This window comes from Delphinapterus leucas, chromosome 18, assembly GCF_059928025.1.
Source record: "Delphinapterus leucas isolate spDelLeu-1000000601 "Yukka" chromosome 18, BTC_Dleu_Yukka2, whole genome shotgun sequence".
NCBI lineage: Eukaryota > Metazoa > Chordata > Mammalia > Artiodactyla > Monodontidae > Delphinapterus > Delphinapterus leucas.
The window spans coordinates 29,205,917-29,224,098 of record NC_143146.1 but is presented as its reverse complement, the minus strand read 5'-3'; the positions used below and the strand labels follow the sequence as shown (position 1 = coordinate 29,224,098).

Here is an 18,182-nt window from a genome sequence, read left to right as displayed (position 1 = left end):
AATCCTTACGGCAACTCCATCAAGTAAATGACATTATTTCCATTTTACAGATGGGGAACCTGTGGAAAACTCAACCGGGGTCACACAGCACGTAAGGGACAGACCCAGCATTGAACCCAGACAAGCCAGTTCCAGAGGCAGTGCTTTTCACCACTGGCTAGTGACCAAGATACCCTCTTTCATATTGCAAACTTAATCATGGTGTCTACAGAAAGAGTATATTCTAAGAATTTTAAAGAAAAATTTCACAAAACAGTTTGTTTTAACATGGAGAATGGTTCAACAGAAGAAACCTTACCAATATTTCTCTCTTTCTAATTTTATTTGAGGGGACTTCAGAGAGCACATGCTGAACTTCCTCTCACCCTTCCTAAAGAGTCAAGTCAGATAAAACAGGTGAGAGAAACATCTGCCTCTTTGTGGCACAGAGATTCATGTAGAAACATCTCATACATTCAAAAGTGTCTATGAAGAAACCAAACTTGCCCTCACCTCTTCAAATTAATGGTATGCTAACCATTCTATCTGAGGTATGTCTGAGAATAAACTCCAAAAGCCTCAGTTTTCAAGAAAATACTAAGAGTGTGGTATAGATGGGTATCTACATCCTAGAAATCAAATCCTAATTCAAATATTTATAACAAGAGTTAATGGGAAGGTTAACATTTTCTAGTGGCCCAAGTCAAAAACCCTTTTTTGCCTTCTTCTTTTTCATTCTATTATGCTCTGTTCATCCAAGGAGAGTATTATTGGTAATCTCTTGCTAGGTGCAGTCTTGACTCTCTTCTCTCATCAGAAATATAGTTGACTTTATTTTTCCTACCTCAGTGTTTCCTACACAGGATGGTAAGCTTCTAAACATCAGTGTCTGATTAAAAAGTAAGATCTCAATAAATATGTTATGCTTTCAGCTTTCATTGGGGGAAATTATAAAATTACAGAAAATCCATTTACTATAGGAATGTTGTGCCTTCCCTCTTCTGGTGTTTTCTGGAAGCAGGTACCACATGAGAAAATGTCTCTAAACTTTTGTTCTACAAAAAGTTTTGCCTCAAAATCATTTGTCTTACAAACAATGAAAAGTGATCATGTAAAATGATCATGTAAAATAAAAAATTTTACCTTGGCCACCAGGAAACTCAGGACCAATTTCAGGCCAATCATATTTATCTATTTTAGATACAACTAGAATTGAAGCCATTTATGACTCAGTAGGCCAGTTAACAATTTATTGCTTCTCAGCTCTAAATGCATCCTTTTCGTGTGCTCTGTGAAAATGGGCATGGGCCCTTTAAATGTTTTTCCTTTGTCAGCTGGCCCTATTAACCTTTATCAGCAGTGGGCTCTGGAGAGACATTTCAGGATGAAAGGACTTTGTTTCCTGGTCTGGTGCTTGCTCTCCAGGCTCCTGCAGGGTGCACAGCTTCTCTAGGGTCCTCTGACAGCACACGTGGCTTCCCCAGCACCTGCAGCAGAAGCAGCTTCCCCAGGCCCCAGGGACTCCTGCAAGGCACGGTGGTCAGTATCGCCCGGCAGCCAGCAGCTTCCCCAGCATGCCTTTGGGATGACTTGTAGCAGAGTCAGAGTTTCTCCGGTCAGGCGCCTCCCTGTGTGTTCACCTCCCAGTGAACAGCTTACTTCAACACCCTGGAGGGCAGATTGCCAGCAAGTTCCTGGGGCAAATTTCTAGATAATTCTACAGCACAGTATCACAGTGACTGCTCTGCTAACCAGTCAGCCACAGCCGTGCCAACCGGGACTGGGTCTCAGCCCCGAGGGAGTCCTCCTCCCACTCTATCTCAGACCTTGGAATAGTGTCTGCTCCACATCTCTGCTATTCCCATATTCTACAGAGTTCTCTTGACTTCCTCCCAGGCAACTCCTTTGTTGCTTCAATTCCCTGTTACAGTCAATAATTCTTTACATTAAACTTGCCATGTTCAAATGACTGTGTTTCTCTCTCCTGATCAGTTCCAAACTGAGAGGCTTAGCACATGTGCATTTTATGTTTTCTTCCTACCCTGACATCTACCCAAAAATGTTTTACACCGTGGTTTTATTATTATTATATATATATATATTTTTTGCAATACGCGGGCCTCTCACTGTTGTGGCCTCTCCCGTTGCAGAGCACAGGTTCCAGACGCACAGGCTCAGCGGCAGGCTGAGCCCAGCCCAGCAGGCTCACGAGCCCAACCACTCCGTGGCATGTGGGATCTTCCTGGACCGGGGCACGAACCCGTGTCCCCTGCATCGGCAGGTGGACTCTCAACCACTGCGCCACCAGGGAAGCCCTCTATTATTTTTAAATTTAGATTTTACTACTTTATTGTGTGTATGCTTTCTTTAGTCTACTTTAAAGTGTTTGTGGAATTTAAAGGTTATTAATTCACTGAAATGTGTATGCAAATGAGGGTCATGCCTATTTAATTTGCTGTGTACCTTTTCCAGAAAAGAAGCAGACTCAATACAATAGACCGATTATTTTTGATGAAGATAATGAGGTTGATGATCTTAGGTCTTTCTGTCCCAGGTTAGACTTTCCTACAACTGAAATAAGGACTCTAGAAGTTTCGATGTTAGTACAAAGAATAACAAAGCTAGTAGAGAGACCCATGATAATAATAGCTCATCATTGTGTTCCTCAAATCAAAATTTTCCAATTAGTTTAACAGAGCAGAGAATGACAATTTCAGATGAATATAGGAGAGACTAGTGAGCTTTGTGATGACTAAGAAGTAAAGTCTCAGACCAAATTCCCAGTGTGGCCGCAAACTGAAAACTTCCCAGGTTAACCATCAATTCCATTACCACTGCCCAGGGAACTGAGAGCTGCAGTGTGGTGAGAGGACCTGGCTTTTGTTTGAAACCCTGGGGTCTACTGAGTACTAATTATATACCCTTGAGCAATTATCTAACCTCAATATCATAACAATGCCTGCCTCCCAAGGTTGCCATGAAGCTAAAGATGACCACTGACTATGATATCCTTTTCACAGTGCCTGGCACATAGGAGGTCTTAGCAAATGTAATTACCTTCTCCCCTGATATTAGTTTCCTAGGGAAGCCACAAAGAAATACCACAAATGTAGTAATTTAGAACAACAGAAGCTTATTGTCTCACAGTTCTGTAGGCAAGAAGTCTAAAATCAAGGTGAAGCTTGACCATGCTTCCTCTGAAACCCGTAGCGGAAGAATCCTTCTCTGCCCTTTCCAGTTGCAGGTAGTCCCAGACTGGGCTTGTGGCAGCGTAATGCCAACCTCTGCCGCCATCTTCATGTGACATTTTCCCTGTGTCACTTCACGTGGTCTTTCCTCTGTGCATGTCTGCCTCTGTGTCCAAATTTCCCCTTTTTATAAGGATATTTGTCATGTTGGATTAGGGCCCATACTAATGACCTCATTTTAACCTGATTAACTCTCTGAAGACTCTATTTCTAAATAAGGTCACATTCTGAGGTACTGGGGGCTGGGACTTCTACATACCTTTTTTGAGGGGGGAGCAGAATGCCCCCCTCTTTAGTTTTTTGCCTAGAGGTTGCAGCCTAGTTCCCTTCCTCCATAGTGAATTATCAATTAGCTGTTTAGAGTACAACTTGTGCTTTATCACAGATTCTGGAATATGGGCTTACAAAATACACCCATCGAGGTAAAGCATAAGTAAGTCCATAACTTAGAAAGCTCCTAACTCTCTCGGCTTCCCTCATTCTGGGAACTGGGCATCGATGGCTGCCCTCAGCCTTGCTCCCTCCAGCCTTTCCTGGCCTCTACCCGCTCCAGGCCCTGCCTCTCATTACCAGCCCTGAACTCACCAGATACTTTTCATTTTTCCTCTTTCTTAATCTGATTCCTTAACCAAAGACACATAACTATCTGTCAGCTGTATTAAAATCTCGATACTCTGCTAAACAGGTGCAATCTATAAAAAATGGCCCAGAGGGGCTTCCCTGGTGGCACAGTGGTTGAGAGTCTGCCTGCCAATGCAGGGGACACGGGTTCGTGCCCCAGTCCGGGAAGATCCCACATGCCACGGAGCGGCTGGGCCCGTGAGCCATGGCCACTGAGTCTGCACGTCCGGAGCCTGTGCTCCACAACGGGAGGGGCCACAGCAGTGAGAGGCCCGTGTACCGCAAAAAAAAAAAAAAAAAAAAAAAAAAATGGCCCAGAGGTAAGAAGGACATTTTAGTTCACCTAAAGGGAAGCCCTTTACAGTCCTATGTCTAAGCCCAAGTCCTTAACTGAAATGTAAGAACTTTAGGGATTAATCCTTTGTCAGTTGCTTCATTTGCAAATATTTTCTCCCATTCTGAGGGTTGTCTTTTCATCTTGTTTATGGTTTCCTTTGCTGTGCAAAAGCTTTTAAGTTTCATTAGGTCCCATTTGTTTATTTTTGTTTTTATTTCCATTTCTCTAGAAGGTGGGTCAAAAAGGATCTTGCTGTGATTTATGTCATACCGTGTTCTGCCTATGTTTTCCTCTAAGATTTGATAGTGTCTGGCCTTACATTTAGGTCTTTAATCCATTTTGAGTTTATTTTTGTGTATGGTGTTAGGGAGTGTTCTAATTTCTTTTACATGTAGCTGTCCAGTTTTCCCAGCACCACTTATTGAAAAGGCTGTCTTTTCTCCACTGTATATTCTTGGCTCCTTTATCAAAAATAAGGTGACCATATGTGTATGGGTTTATCTCTGGGCTTCCTATCCTGTTCCATTGATCTATATTTCTGTCTTTGTGCCAGTACCATACTGTCTTGGTTACTGTAGCTTTGTAGAATAGTCTGAAGTCCGGGAGCCTGATTCCTCCAGCTCCGTTTTTCTTTCTCAAGATTGCTTTGGCTATTCGGGGTCTTTTGTGTTTCCATACAAATTGTGAAATTTTTTGTTCTAGTTCTGTGAAAAATGCCAGTGGTAGTTTGATAGGGATTGCATTGAATCTGTACATTGCTTTGGGTAGTAGAGTCATTTTCACAATGTTGATCCTTCCAATCCAAAAACATGGTATATCTCTCCATCTATTTGTATCATCTTTCATTTCTTTCATCAGTGTCTTATAATTTTCTGCATACAGGTCTTTTGTCTCCTTAGGTAGGTTTATTCCTAGGTATTTTATTCTTTTTGTTGCAGTGGTAAATGGGAGTGTTTTCTTAATTTCACTTTCAGATTTTTCATCATTAGTGTACAGGAATGCAAGAGATTTCTGTGCATTTATTTTGTATCCTGCTACTTTACCAAATTCATTGATTAGCTCTAGTAGTTTTCTGGTAGCATCTTTAGGATTCTCTATGTATAGTATCATGTCATCTGCAAACAGTGACAGCTTTATTTCTTCTTTTCTGATTTGGATTCCTTTTATTTCTTTTTCTTCTCTGATTGCTGTGGCTAAAACTTCTGAAACTATGTTGAATAATGGGAATGTAAATTGATACAGCCACTATGGAGAATAGTATGGAGGTTCCTTAAAAAACTAAAAGTAGAACTACCATATGACCCAGCAATCCCACTACTGGGCATATACCCTGAGAAAACCGTAATTCAAAAAGAGTCATGTACCAAACTGTTCATTGCAGCTCTATTTACAATAGCCAAGACATGGAAGCAACCTAAGTGTCCATCGACAGATGAATGGATAAAGAAGTTGTGGCACATATATACAATGGAATATTACTCAGCCATAAAAAGAAACGAAATTGAGTTATTTGTAGTGAGGTGGATGGACCTAGAGTCTGTCATACAGAGTGAAGTAAGTCAGAAAGAGAAAAACAAATACCATATGCTAACACATATATATGGAATCTAAAAAAAAAAAAAAAAGGTCATGAAGAACCTAGGGGCAAGACAGGAATAAAGACGCAGACCTACTAGAGGATGGACTTGAGGATATGGGGAGGGGGAAGGGTAAGCTGGGACAAAGTGAGAGAGTGGCATGGACATATATACACTACCAGACGTAAAACAGATAGCTAGTGGGAAGCATCCGCATAGCACAGGGAGATCAGCTCGGTGCTTTGTGACCACCTAGAGGGGTGGGATAGGGAGGGTGGGAGGGAGGGAGACACAAGAGGAAAGAGATATGGAGACATATGTATATATACAACTGATTCACTTTCTTATAAAGCGAAAACTAACACACCATTGTAAAGCAATTATACTCTAATAAAGATGTTAAAAAGAAAATAAAAAAGAACTTTAGGGAAGGGTAATGCATTTTGCCACTAACTCCTTTGTATGAATTGCAGGGGTAGGGTTCATATTAGGACACTGTGCTCCCCTGTGGAACAAGAAGACCATAAGGGAAGAAGCATAGACTGTGCACATGTGTGTGAACAGAGACACATAAATGTACACTCGAACTGGCCCAAGCCAAGGAAAACCAGCTAACGGAGCGCGGTCCCTAAGTTTTGTCATAGGCCTAAAGTCTTAGCAAAAATGGACGTGTAAGCACTGCCTCTCTCTGTGTCCCAGTATAGGGACCCCTGCTTCTCCTGCTCTATAAATCCCAGTAGAAAGGGAAAAGCTGGATGGTCTGGAGGAGGCAGCTCCACCTAGGCAGCCACGTGCAGGTGTGCTTCAAGCGGGAAATAAAGACTTCCCCATGAAAAATCGTCTCCCCAGCACTCCCCTCAGGTCTAAAACTCCCGTCATTAGGGTCGTTCTTAAGTTAAAGACATCTTATCTTCCCAAGACATTTGATAAAAGCAGAACACTTCCCGGGAGGGATACACTGTGTCCTTGGTGCCCATTAAGATTTTCACGAGCACTGGGTGTTGTATTCCCTGATGGTCACCTTAGTCAGCTGTCCCAAGGGAATAAGTCCAACCATAGACATACGTTCGTTTTGTTCTCTGCTATGTCCTCAGAGCCGTGCAAATCCCTGGATGTAAAATGCAATCTGAATCTGCCTCTATAAAGTGGAGACAGGATAGCACCTAGCACGTCATGTCATTGTGAAGAGTTAATGATTAATACCTCTAAAATGATCAGAACAGTTCCTGACATATAGTAAGCTCATGGTTATTATTATTGTTGTTGTTGTTACGACTGATTAAACACACAAGTAATGGGAGAGGAAAAAGATCTAGTAACTCTGAACAGGAAGGCCCCATGGGGTGATGTGAATGAGGGGAAGGGTAAAAGAAGTGGGTGGTGGAGGAAGTGCAGGGTGGGCTGAAAGGGAAATAGAGCAGACCAGCTTGTCTCACAATCTGAGAGTGTACGGAACAACCTACGGACACTGCCCAGGCCCACGGCATTGACCAGGGCCCGCTGAGGGCCTGGCACTGAACTGTGGTCCTCCTTTTCCTGCAGGGCTGAGCCAGAGGCCTTTGCCTCTCGGCCCTGCTGTGGCCGGAGAGAGGTGATAGAATGCAGGAGAGTGCGGTGGTGAGCAGCCTCCATACCTTAGAGAGTGACTGTGTCCTGAAATCTCTGAAACTGAACCAGATTAACAGGGAGCACACGGCACTGGAAAGTAGGTACCCCAGATTCCCAACCAGGACCCACAGCATAGCATCCAGCCTAAAGGAGAGGCAAGGTGCTGCAACACAGTTTCCCGAAGTGTGTTACTGGTGGCTCGTGAAAAGAAAAAGTATTCAAATAGGTTTCTGGGTTAAATACAGTTAAATGTACTTCTTTAGAATAAGATTTCTCAGAGCCTGTAATATGCCTCAATGTATTGTGAATCTCCAGAGGTAGATACTGTGCATAGTGTTTCCCAAATGTATTTGACCAGAGAAGCCTGTTTTTAACACAGTATCCAGAGGCCAGTGTCCTGCTAGAAAACCCAGGGGTGTGTGGATAAAGCTGGATACAGGGTCTCCAAGGCCAAGACATCGAGAGTTTCTCAGCACTCACTTCCTCATCTGAAAAGAGTGAAGGGTTCTTAATTCAGTGGTTCTTATCTGAGAAGCTGGTAAAAGCCATGGATCCTCTCCCTGAAACTAGGCACATTTATATATGTGTCAGATTCTTTTATTCATACAAGTTCAGGGAATCATAAATTTCTCAACTATAAGATGTTCTAAGATCCCATCCATCTCTCAGACGCTGAAGGTACCTGAATTAGAAGGACATCATGGTAGACAGCCAGCGCTTTCGCCTGCCCAGCATCCCTTCGCTTTCCTTTTGGTGACAGCACTAGTCCCCCTTTGTGAAACCACCTTTTTCCCATTCTTAGTCCATGCAATTCAAGAAAAGTGGACCAATTCCCTTCAACTCCAGAAGTGGGCATGTCACCCAAACTTAACCAGTCACAATACCTCATTCCCCTTGCCCCAGCAAAGAAATCAGGGATAGCACAATGTTGATGAGAGAGTTCTCTAGGACTTGTGCTAGAGCTATCATATCAGAAAAAAAAAGAGGAAGAGATGGAGAGAGGGAGGGAAGGAAAGAAGGAGGGAAAGAAGGGAGGAAGGAAGGGAGGGAGGGATTAAAGACTACATTGTGGCTTCTAAACTAGCAGAATGAAAGTTGGCAGTCTAGGCAGCAACCTTTATCTTTGAGAGGGAAAGCAATTCCTAATGATATTAGCTGAATCATCCCTAAAATCTACTTCCTCCCCCCAAATACCCCATTTTTGTGAGCCAATAAATCGTCTCCGCTGTTTAAACTAACTTGCAACTGAAAGAGTGCTACGTAATTCAGACCTCAGTCTTGGGACTCCCAGGCCTGCTGTGAGGCTCAATTAAGAGGCTCATTGTATTAATGCTGAGTCTATACTTGACAGATAATAAGCCTGTAAGGATGTTTAATGGAGGACTGTGTGTTGGTAGGTACCGGTAGGACCTGACCACTGACCCATGTGAGCTGTGCACCAAGAAGACCCCAGAGACCTCAGCTAGTTTCTTCCACCTGCTGCCTGCTGCCTGAAATGCCACCCTGGAGCATCTGGGATGCTGGCGGAGGTAGCAGGAGGTATGGGGGTATTGCTTAGCCTTTTGAGAATCTAAGGAATCTAATCAACCCTCTTCTTCGAAAAATAAGGGAACATATTTGTGGGCAGTTTCAGGGGTTTACAGACTCTCGGAAGCCCCACAGAGACTCCTTCCTCAAGGGGTCTCAGGGCTGCATGACCTCACTTAGGTAGAGAGGAGTTGCTAGACTTCTTCCATGAGAGATCCCAGTCTCCCAAAGGCCTGAAGATGCCAAGGAAGAAAAAAGGGAGACCACCACCAGCACAAGAATGGAAAGGAAGGTGGCCGATAATCTGCAAAGACTCTGGCATTTAAACACACAGCATGAATAAGTCTCACTACCCCCAACTGCCCTTTGAGAAGGTTTTCTGTTCGTGGGACAGGGAGGCAGCATAGCTAAAGTCTCTCTCAGTCAGATTTGGAATTAACCTGTGGCCTAAGGTTTGGATTCCTGTTAAAAGTGATTCCCGGACAGAGAACATTTTAAAACTCTTATCAGTCATTCATACCTTTTCCCAGGTAACATATTTTAATAAGAAGAATCGGGAACGCCTGAATAAAAAGCAGGAGGGAGAGTAGAGACGACAGATGTCCTCTGCGGGCGGCTTTGTCTGGGCTGCCTGGTGGAAGCACTAGTCTCTAAAAAAAGCGATCCATCCTAACTTTGAAGCATTTTGCTGAATAACTGTTTTAAATGGCTACGTTCTTCCCATCTGTGGGAGATTTTCCTAAAAACACAAAAATTTAGCCAAGATCTCACAACGAAGGAACTACTGAGTTTAATTGCAAAGTTAGAAGCTGATGGTTTGACAAAGCCTCACCTATTTTTCTTCCCATCCTTAAAATGTTTTTTTATCAAAACTGGCCTCCCCTACTGAAGTCTGTGTTCCACTCCCAGCCCAGCCCCCCAGCCCCCTACTCCCACACCCCACTCCCAGCAAGCCCGTGCTTGGGATCCTGCCCAGCCCTCGTGAGGCCTCCTACACATCCAAGGTCCAAGGCAAGGGAAGGAGGGGACAGCTGCAGCTCAGCTCCTGGCCACAGTCCTTCCACCAAACCATCATCTGGGATCTTTTCCTCCTGCCCTACAAGATGTCAGAGCTAGGGTCTCATATGAGGAGTGCTCAGATGAATCTCCTGCGAAAAACACATTTTACAATCCAGAGCCTTTTGCCAAGGATAAGAATAGTCTCCCCTGTGCCTATTTCAGGCTCACACTGAGAACAGATAATAATTTACGTGTGCCTAACTCCTCCACAGCTTGAAAGTGCTTTTCTTTACCATTCTGCCTGTTTGTTTGTTCTACTCGGGAACCCAGAGGGGAGCCAAGATGTCAAATCTGCTCCATAGCAACTGTCTCCCTCTAATTTCAATAGGGCCCGAGTCAGCATCACTATGGCACATGCAGACGCAGCCTGAAATTCGGGCTGGGTCCTCGAGTTCACTTCATGGTATGGCTGCTGGTAGATGTGAATATTGTTAAAAGTTTGCCACCATAAATCCTTGAAAAATAAGAACAACTTATTTCTTATATGAAATAAGATTTTTACATCTAAAAAGCGAAGAATTAAGCCAAGCCATTGAGTTTCACCTTGTTTTGAAAGACTTGCTTCAGTACCAAAATCACTGAGCTTGGCATATTCCAATAGGAAGCTCAGGGTGGGAGGGAGGGAGACGCAAGACGGAAGAGATATGGGAACATATGTATATGTATAACTGATTCACTTTGTTATAAAGCAGAAACTAACACACCTTTGTAAAGCAATTATACTCCAATAAAGATGTAAAAAATAAAAAAAAAACCCTAAGGAACAGCTTTGGGCAAGAGCCTTACACCATCAGCTCAAATCTGATACAAACACAGGTCAAGAATCTGGTCACCAGGATCTGTGCTTTATGAATGACCATGTACTGGCACAGCCTCGGGCATTGAGTGGGGGATTTCACCGCAGCACCGCTAAGGAGGCTTAGAAAGTATGTGAAGTTTGTACGGGTGGTCCCCTTCTCTCTGTTTTGCACCCTCTTACACTCTGTAGACTCCGTTGGAAGCATCTCTTTGTTCTGCATCTTCACGTTGCCCGTCCACATCAAAGGGCTTTGTGCTTTGAACCACCTACCCAGGATGGCAGTTTGAAGACTTTGTGTTTCAGCTCGCCCGGTGAAAGCAGTTCCATGCCCTGGAGATAGCAGGCACCAACTGGCAGGATGCTTTTGCCTTGGTCGCTAGCAACTGCTCCCACACCCACGCCTCTGCTTACCTTGCTCACTTCCCTAGCTACCAGGGCTCCCCATCCTAGCACACCTCTGACACCACCCTGTCTGTTCACAGCGTTCCCCGTGAACTCCTAGAACCCTACAGAGGGGGATCCCAGGGATTCCGCCTCTTGGAGCACGGACTGACTCTCAGCACTGACTCCCATTTTAATCCTGCCAGGCCGGCAGTCTGTTAGTCAAACCCCCCAGTGCCAGCGTCTTAATTCAGTGTTAGACAATCTGGTCAGATAACCCAGTAGATCTCAATCCTGGATGTACATTTGAATCTCTTGGAAGCCTTTCAAAATGACTAACCCTCAGGCACCAGCCCCAGAGATTCTGATTTCATTGGTCTGGCATAGAGCAGTATTTTTTTTAGCTCTGCAGGTGGGTCAAAGGTGAGTCAGGTTCTGAATCAAGGATCTAAACCCAAGACAAGCAGAGTACCGAGCCCATTTGCAAATGCAAAACACAATTTCTTGCTCAATTATGACTGTTGAGACAAATACTGAAAAAGTTATTCCAATTTAATTTAAACAAGTCATTCCTCTAGATTCTTACATTTGTCTAACACTCAGTAAAATACATATTTTATAATGATATTTTATAAAAACCAACCAATTTTTTTCTCTTTCAGGACAGCTCCATAAAACTGTGCTACCTGTTGAATGTAAACTTTGTCTATGTGACTCCCTGGTTGAATATTATGCACCTTTGGACATAACGCTTTCACGCCTCCAAAGTGCTATGTAAAAGCCTGAAATAGTCGGGTTATGTAATATACAATGAGAATATCATTTACCATTTTTCCAATTAAATCTTCACAACTTTTCACTTAGTCCTCCAATCTGTTGCTGTGAGGTCCACGGAGTAGCAGAATGGTAGAAATGCAGAATCTACAGCCCCCACCCCAGACCAACTGAATCAAAATCTACACTTTAACTAGAGCCTCAGGAGAACCCACAGCTACATTCACGTTTGAGACACACCCTCCAGTAAGCCACTTTTATCAGCCTTTTTGTTAGAGCAGCTTCTTTCAGGGCTCTCCCTTTGTGGTCTTAGCCCCCCATGAATGCTCTGCTTCCACCAAACCACACTGACCCAGGTTCTAGGCCTCTCAGGCCTCCTCCCCACCATCTGCAAAGCCCCCTCCCCTTCTTTTTGCCTAAAGGCAGCACTCGCATTTCTCAATGTCCCAGTTGAGTCTCTCAACTCCAAAACCTTCTCCATAGCCCAAGGGCTCTTACCTGCCTCTAATTTTACAGAACCTGTCTAGCTACACTTTCATCCAGCATCGTAGCTGTGCTTGTTCTGTTATTTAACCCTTATTCTGCCCTTAATTTTCCAAGTACTTCTGCTTTGTGTTTCCTGCTAGTCTATCACTTACATGTTTTTGCACCTGTCATGGGAATTTGCATATAATAGATTCAACAAATAATTGGTGTTTGGCTTTGACTTGGATCTCTGATGGCACACTATATAATCTGAAAAACCTATAAATCTGAGTCTAGAAACTAGTAAAAAATATACAACCTCTAAGTTTTGCTGGTATTAAACCTTCCAATCGGCTGAACCCAGAAGTTGCACAATAATGTACTGTACAGATACTGAACTATTTTTAAATAACTGGAGAAAATAAATATCAAAAATGAAAATAAGACAACATAATATCAGGTATCAACTAACACTGTAAGTAGAAACATCTCATATTATTGTCGCTAAGGGCAACTAAACAAATAAAATCCCTTAGCTACCAGCAGCTGCCATGGACCAAAATACAATGACAGCCAACCCCAGCCTATGATGTGCAAAGAAAAGCATACAGGGCTTCTGACCAAAATTGTGTCTACCAGGATACAGGCAGTCTCAAAACTCATTCCATTCCACTCCTGGATAGAATGACCCCATACACTGTGGCAGGTGTTTTTCTCTATCCTTTCATCAAGTCCATAAGTATTATTAGCATTTAACAATGTGTCTTATAGCAGGTCATAGAAATACAAAGATGGCTAAGACATGTCCTTACTGTCAATGTGCTCACAGTCCTAGTGGGAAGAGGCATAAACAGATCATTCTAACACAATGTGGAACATACAGTACTACAGTACACGTACACAGGGCATTATGGGAACACAGGGAAGGGCTGCCTAACTCAACCTGAAGCAATCAAGATTGTGGACTTTCTGCGGCTTCCCTGGTGGCGCAGTGGTTGAGAGTCCGCCTGCCGATGCAGGGGACACAGGTTCGTGCCCCGGTCCGGGAAGATCCCACATGCTGCGAAGCGGCCGGGCCCGCGAGCCGTGGCTACTGAGCCTGCGTGTCCGGAGCCTGTGCTCCACAACGGGAGAAGCCACAACAGTGAGAGGCCCGCGTACCACGAAAAAAAAAAAAAAAGATTGTGGGCTTTCTGGAGGTGGTGATACTTGAGTTGAGACTTAGAGATGACAAAGGAATTAGCCAACTGAAAGATGAAGAGTGATATTCCAGGTAAGGAGAAGTATGTAAGGAGAGGGAAGAGGACACTGACAACATGGTATGTGGAAGGAGCCTAGAAAGCTCTGCATAGTAAGAGGCCAGAAGTGATGAGGTTTTCTCTACAGAGGCAGTGGCCACTTGCTAGTTGATAAGCTTGGAGGCAAAAGACTTGGGACTTTATCCAAAAGGCAAATGGAAAATGTCTAGGCTTGAAAAGACTTCATGCAGCTTCCAAGACCTAGTAAGCAAAATTAGAACAGCTTTGATTCTAGATGAACCAACTACATTAAAGCCATAGAATCCTCATCAACATGGCTACTTAGATACTAATTCAAACATTTCATGAATCATCTCTGCAGATGGATATTGGAGGACAAGACCTCTGAGATAAATCCCTTCCAGCCAAGATTCTATTTTCTGATTTTAAATGGCCAACAAAACTATGGACCTATAACATGGATCTGTCCTTCTGAAGGCACTAAACCATACCGCAGGACAAATACCACAGTCTTATTAAGATAGCGAAGTGAAAGGAGCATTAAAAGGGCCATAGAATGGGAGCCTGCTTCTTCTCACTTGTAGCTAACTTCTCTTTCCAGCAAACTATATTTTTCTCCAATTATAGCTCACCATGTCAGGCAAATGTATGAGATTATTATGTCTTTATTCTTAGTATTTTAATTTAAATTATTTACTGAGTTTTTTCATTTGCAACCAAACAGTTCAATTATTTGCTTTACACTTATTGATGCACACATACACACACAGATTTTTACTCAATTTTGAGAGGTAAGAAGCTGGTTGATTTGAATGTTGGCATTTTGTGAAATTTTGCCTCAGTATAAAACATAAATTGTTTACTCTGGATGTTCAAAACCATTAACACAGAAGAAAAATACCAGCAGGGAATAATTGTTTGGTTCAGGCAGATGACTAGATACATTATACCCAATGGTATATATGAGCTGGAATCATTCAACTGCCTGCCTTTTAAATATGTCATGTCTCCAAACTGCACCTTGCACACTGCTTCCTCTAAGAGCTCCTAATCTGGGCCAGACTTCTCAAAATGGATGAAACTAAACTAACTCAGCCATCTTTTGCCAATTTCACTGTATCTGGATTCAGCATTTCATCTTCCCATGTAACCCGTGTAGGTATTATTTTCCTAGCAGTGATTTTACTTTTTGGCGATGGGCAAATGTCCATATTTACAATTTTAGCCTTTTCAGGACCACAGAATTAAGCAATCATCAGGAAAAAATAACAGTGATGATAAAATTTAGAATAATATTAAAGAGGTAAGTGTGATAGTTAAAAAAAAAAAAAAAAATTAAAAAATCAAGTAGACCAGGGATGAAGGGCATGGGCCCTGGGGCCAGACTGCAGAGTGTAGTTCTTGGTTTCCCCACTTATACTATACTAGCTTTGGATAGGTCATTTAATCGTTCAGAGGTCTCAGTTATCCAGTATGTAAAATGGGAATAATAATGCTAGTTCCTATCTCTAATGTAGTTGATAAGATTTTTAACAGTAATTTATACACAGCATTTAAATCAGAGCTTGGCACATAAGAAGTTATATGTGCTATTATTAGTATTATCATCAACATCATCACCATCATCATTATAAGGTACCACAATCCATTAATCTCAATTCTCAGAAATAGTTTCATGGAATGTCACAGGGTATTTTCACATTCACATGTCCTCTTCTTTTCCAGCACTTCTTGGGATGTTTGAAATACAAGAGAAAACAAAAATAACTCTTCTCAAGAGATGATATTACAAAGATTAGTTAGCAGAAAATATGTTGTGGCAGACATTGTTGGTTGAATGACCCAACCCCATTTCCAGTCTCTTCCCTAGGTCCTCTTCCAGCTTGCAATGTGCACATGACACAGTGCAGCAGGAAAAGCATTTTCCCCTCTTCCTACTGAAATGATCGCCAGCCTACGAAGGAAGCCCCCAAAGAATCAGAGACCTCAATGCTAACCTTGCTGACCCCCCTTCAACCAGTGCCAACAGCTACCCGCCCTCAGATTTTTCATCATATATGAAAAGTAAACCCCTTTACAATTAAGACTTCGTATTCAGGTTTTCTAATGCATGCAGCCAAAAGCATTCCTGACTGATACATTTATAGACTCCACGTTGCTCATGAGACGACCCGAGAGACCTCAGTCTGCAGCAGTCATTCTCACTGATGCCTGATTTCTTTTCCTAGGGTAAAACTAGGTCCTTGGTGCTTGTGCTTCTGCGTTCAGTGTTCCAACTTGCCCTGCATAAGTTGCATCCTGGAGATCCAGAGAGCCCTTCCTTCTAGGTCTTCCCCATTCCATCTTTCTGCTCCCAGGTGCTGATCCCACTTCAGCTGCTCATGCTGCAGGCTTTTCATTTCTTGCCCTCCAGGAAGCCACACTCTGGGTGACCAGCGTCCCTACACTGGTGCTACTTATTCCCCTTGACACCAAGCTCATAAGTTTTCTCTTCAGTGTCACCTGGTAATGGGGGCAGACATCTTCCCATCACTTGTCTCTCTCCACCTTATCAGTTTTATTATTGTGGCCAATTTTTCTTGTCCCCAGTGGTTCTCAAAAAGCCCACCTGCACAATCACTCCTCAGCCCCTTCCGGTTCACTAACGAAGTCTAGTTGCAGCTGTATACACGATAAAACTGGTAAAAGCTACACAGCTTGCAAATAGTGTTTCCAATTGTCATATTGTATTATTGCTGTTTAGACAATCAAACTGTTCACTGAAATAATTACATTATTAAAATATTTTAAAATTGTCTATGGACTTATTTCAGATAGTACTTCTTCAGCTCTAAAATTATTCAACCATTTCAACAACAAAGAAAAAACTGTAACTTGGACTTGGTGATTGATATTTTCTTCTTCATCAACTTAGTTCACAATTTGGAAACAAAGGTTTGTCTGTTTAATATTATATGAAAAATTATAGTCATCTTGGATAAACAATAGTGTCAATAAATAACATCTACATAAGAATGAAAAAGAAAACCTATATTCTTGCTGCCAGCAGACATAACTTTTGTTGACCTTTGAAAGCCAGGGGATTAACTAGCATTTGGGGGGAGACATTTTGAAAGACACAGAACCTGTCATATTTTCTGCTTCATGAGCTAAACATAAACAGTGGGAAGACTGTTACAGCTGTCTGCTAACAGATGAGGCTTTGGAGGTTGTGAGCCAAAGGAACAGCAAAGACCATTCTGTGTTTAATAAACCATATACCCTCCAGTACTGAGATGACCCCTGACAGGGAGTTAACAATTGGAAAAAAAAAACACAGTTCTTCCAAGTCATGGAGGTATAATATAAGATCCTGTGATTGTAAAGAAATCACATGGGTTGTGAAGAGAAGCAATTGTGAGGGATGTCATTTTTAAAATTTACTATAATTTACAAATAAGAGAGACCTGAGCTGATAAAGTATCATCCAAATTACTATTTGAAAATGATTTATACCACAGGGAACACAAAACAGTATTTCTATTTGTTTTTCTAGCAAAACATACATATGTGCAGCAAAGTGAATCAGAAACTCTTCCCAACTCAGAAAAACTTTAAATCATAATAATAATGAAGATAAAAGTCATTTTCAGGCAGTAGCTCAATAATACACTGAAAATGGAGTCACCACATACATAATTCAGGCCTAACGTAATCCTCAAGACACATATTCCTAAAATAAAGAGGCAGACAGCCTGGGTGTGGATCTGGCTCTTGCTGTGTTACTTTGTGCAAGTAACTTAATATCTCTGAGCCTCAGGATCCACATCTATAAAATGCAGGTAATAGCTATGTTGCAGGGTTGTTAAAATAAGTGAAATGAATTGATATTTTTACAGTTTTAGAACAGTTCCCAAACATATAGTAAGTGGTACTTAAGTATAAATAACAAATAATAACAGCTGTGTAGCTTACCTGATGCCTGATGGGATAAATTTAAACTAATCAGTCAGTGGAAGAGCTATGGAAGCCGCCAGTCTAACCTCTTCTCTCACACAAGAATCCTCTAAGAACCAAAACCAAAACCAAAAGCATGACCCAGCAATTCCGCTCCTGGGTATATATCTGAAAAAAACAAAAACACTAGTTCGAAAAGACACACGTGTCCCAATGTTCATAGCAGCATTATTTACAATTGCCAAGATATGGAAACAACCTAAGTATCCATTAACAGATGAATGGACAAAGAAGATGTGGTATATATACACAATAGACTACTACCCAGCCATAAAATGAATGAAATTTTGCCATTTTGCAGCAGTATGGATGGACTTGGAGGGTATTATGCACAGTGAAATAAGTCCGACAGAGAAAGACACTGTATGATATAATTTATATGTGGAATCTAAAAAATACAACAAACTAGTGAATATAACAAAAATGAAGTGGACTTGCAGATATAGAGAACAAACTAGTGGTCACCAGCAGGGAGCTGGGGAGGGGCAGAATAGGAGTGGGGGAGTGGGAGATAAAAGCTGTTGGGTGCAAGATAGGCTACAAGGACATATT

At 42.3% G+C, this 18,182-nt stretch overlaps 1 long non-coding RNA gene across 4 annotated transcripts in view; it reads right to left on the bottom strand.

Annotated features, from left to right (window-relative positions):
* Window positions 1-18,182, bottom strand: part of LOC149746837 (uncharacterized) — a 444,764-nt gene that overhangs the window by 352,890 nt on the left and 73,692 nt on the right. For all 4 annotated transcript variants that reach the window (XR_016388615.1, XR_016388617.1, XR_016388618.1 and 1 more), the window contains one exon: window positions 17,589-17,738. This is a non-coding gene — a long non-coding RNA (uncharacterized LOC149746837). The remainder of the gene's footprint in view (window positions 1-17,588; window positions 17,739-18,182) is intronic.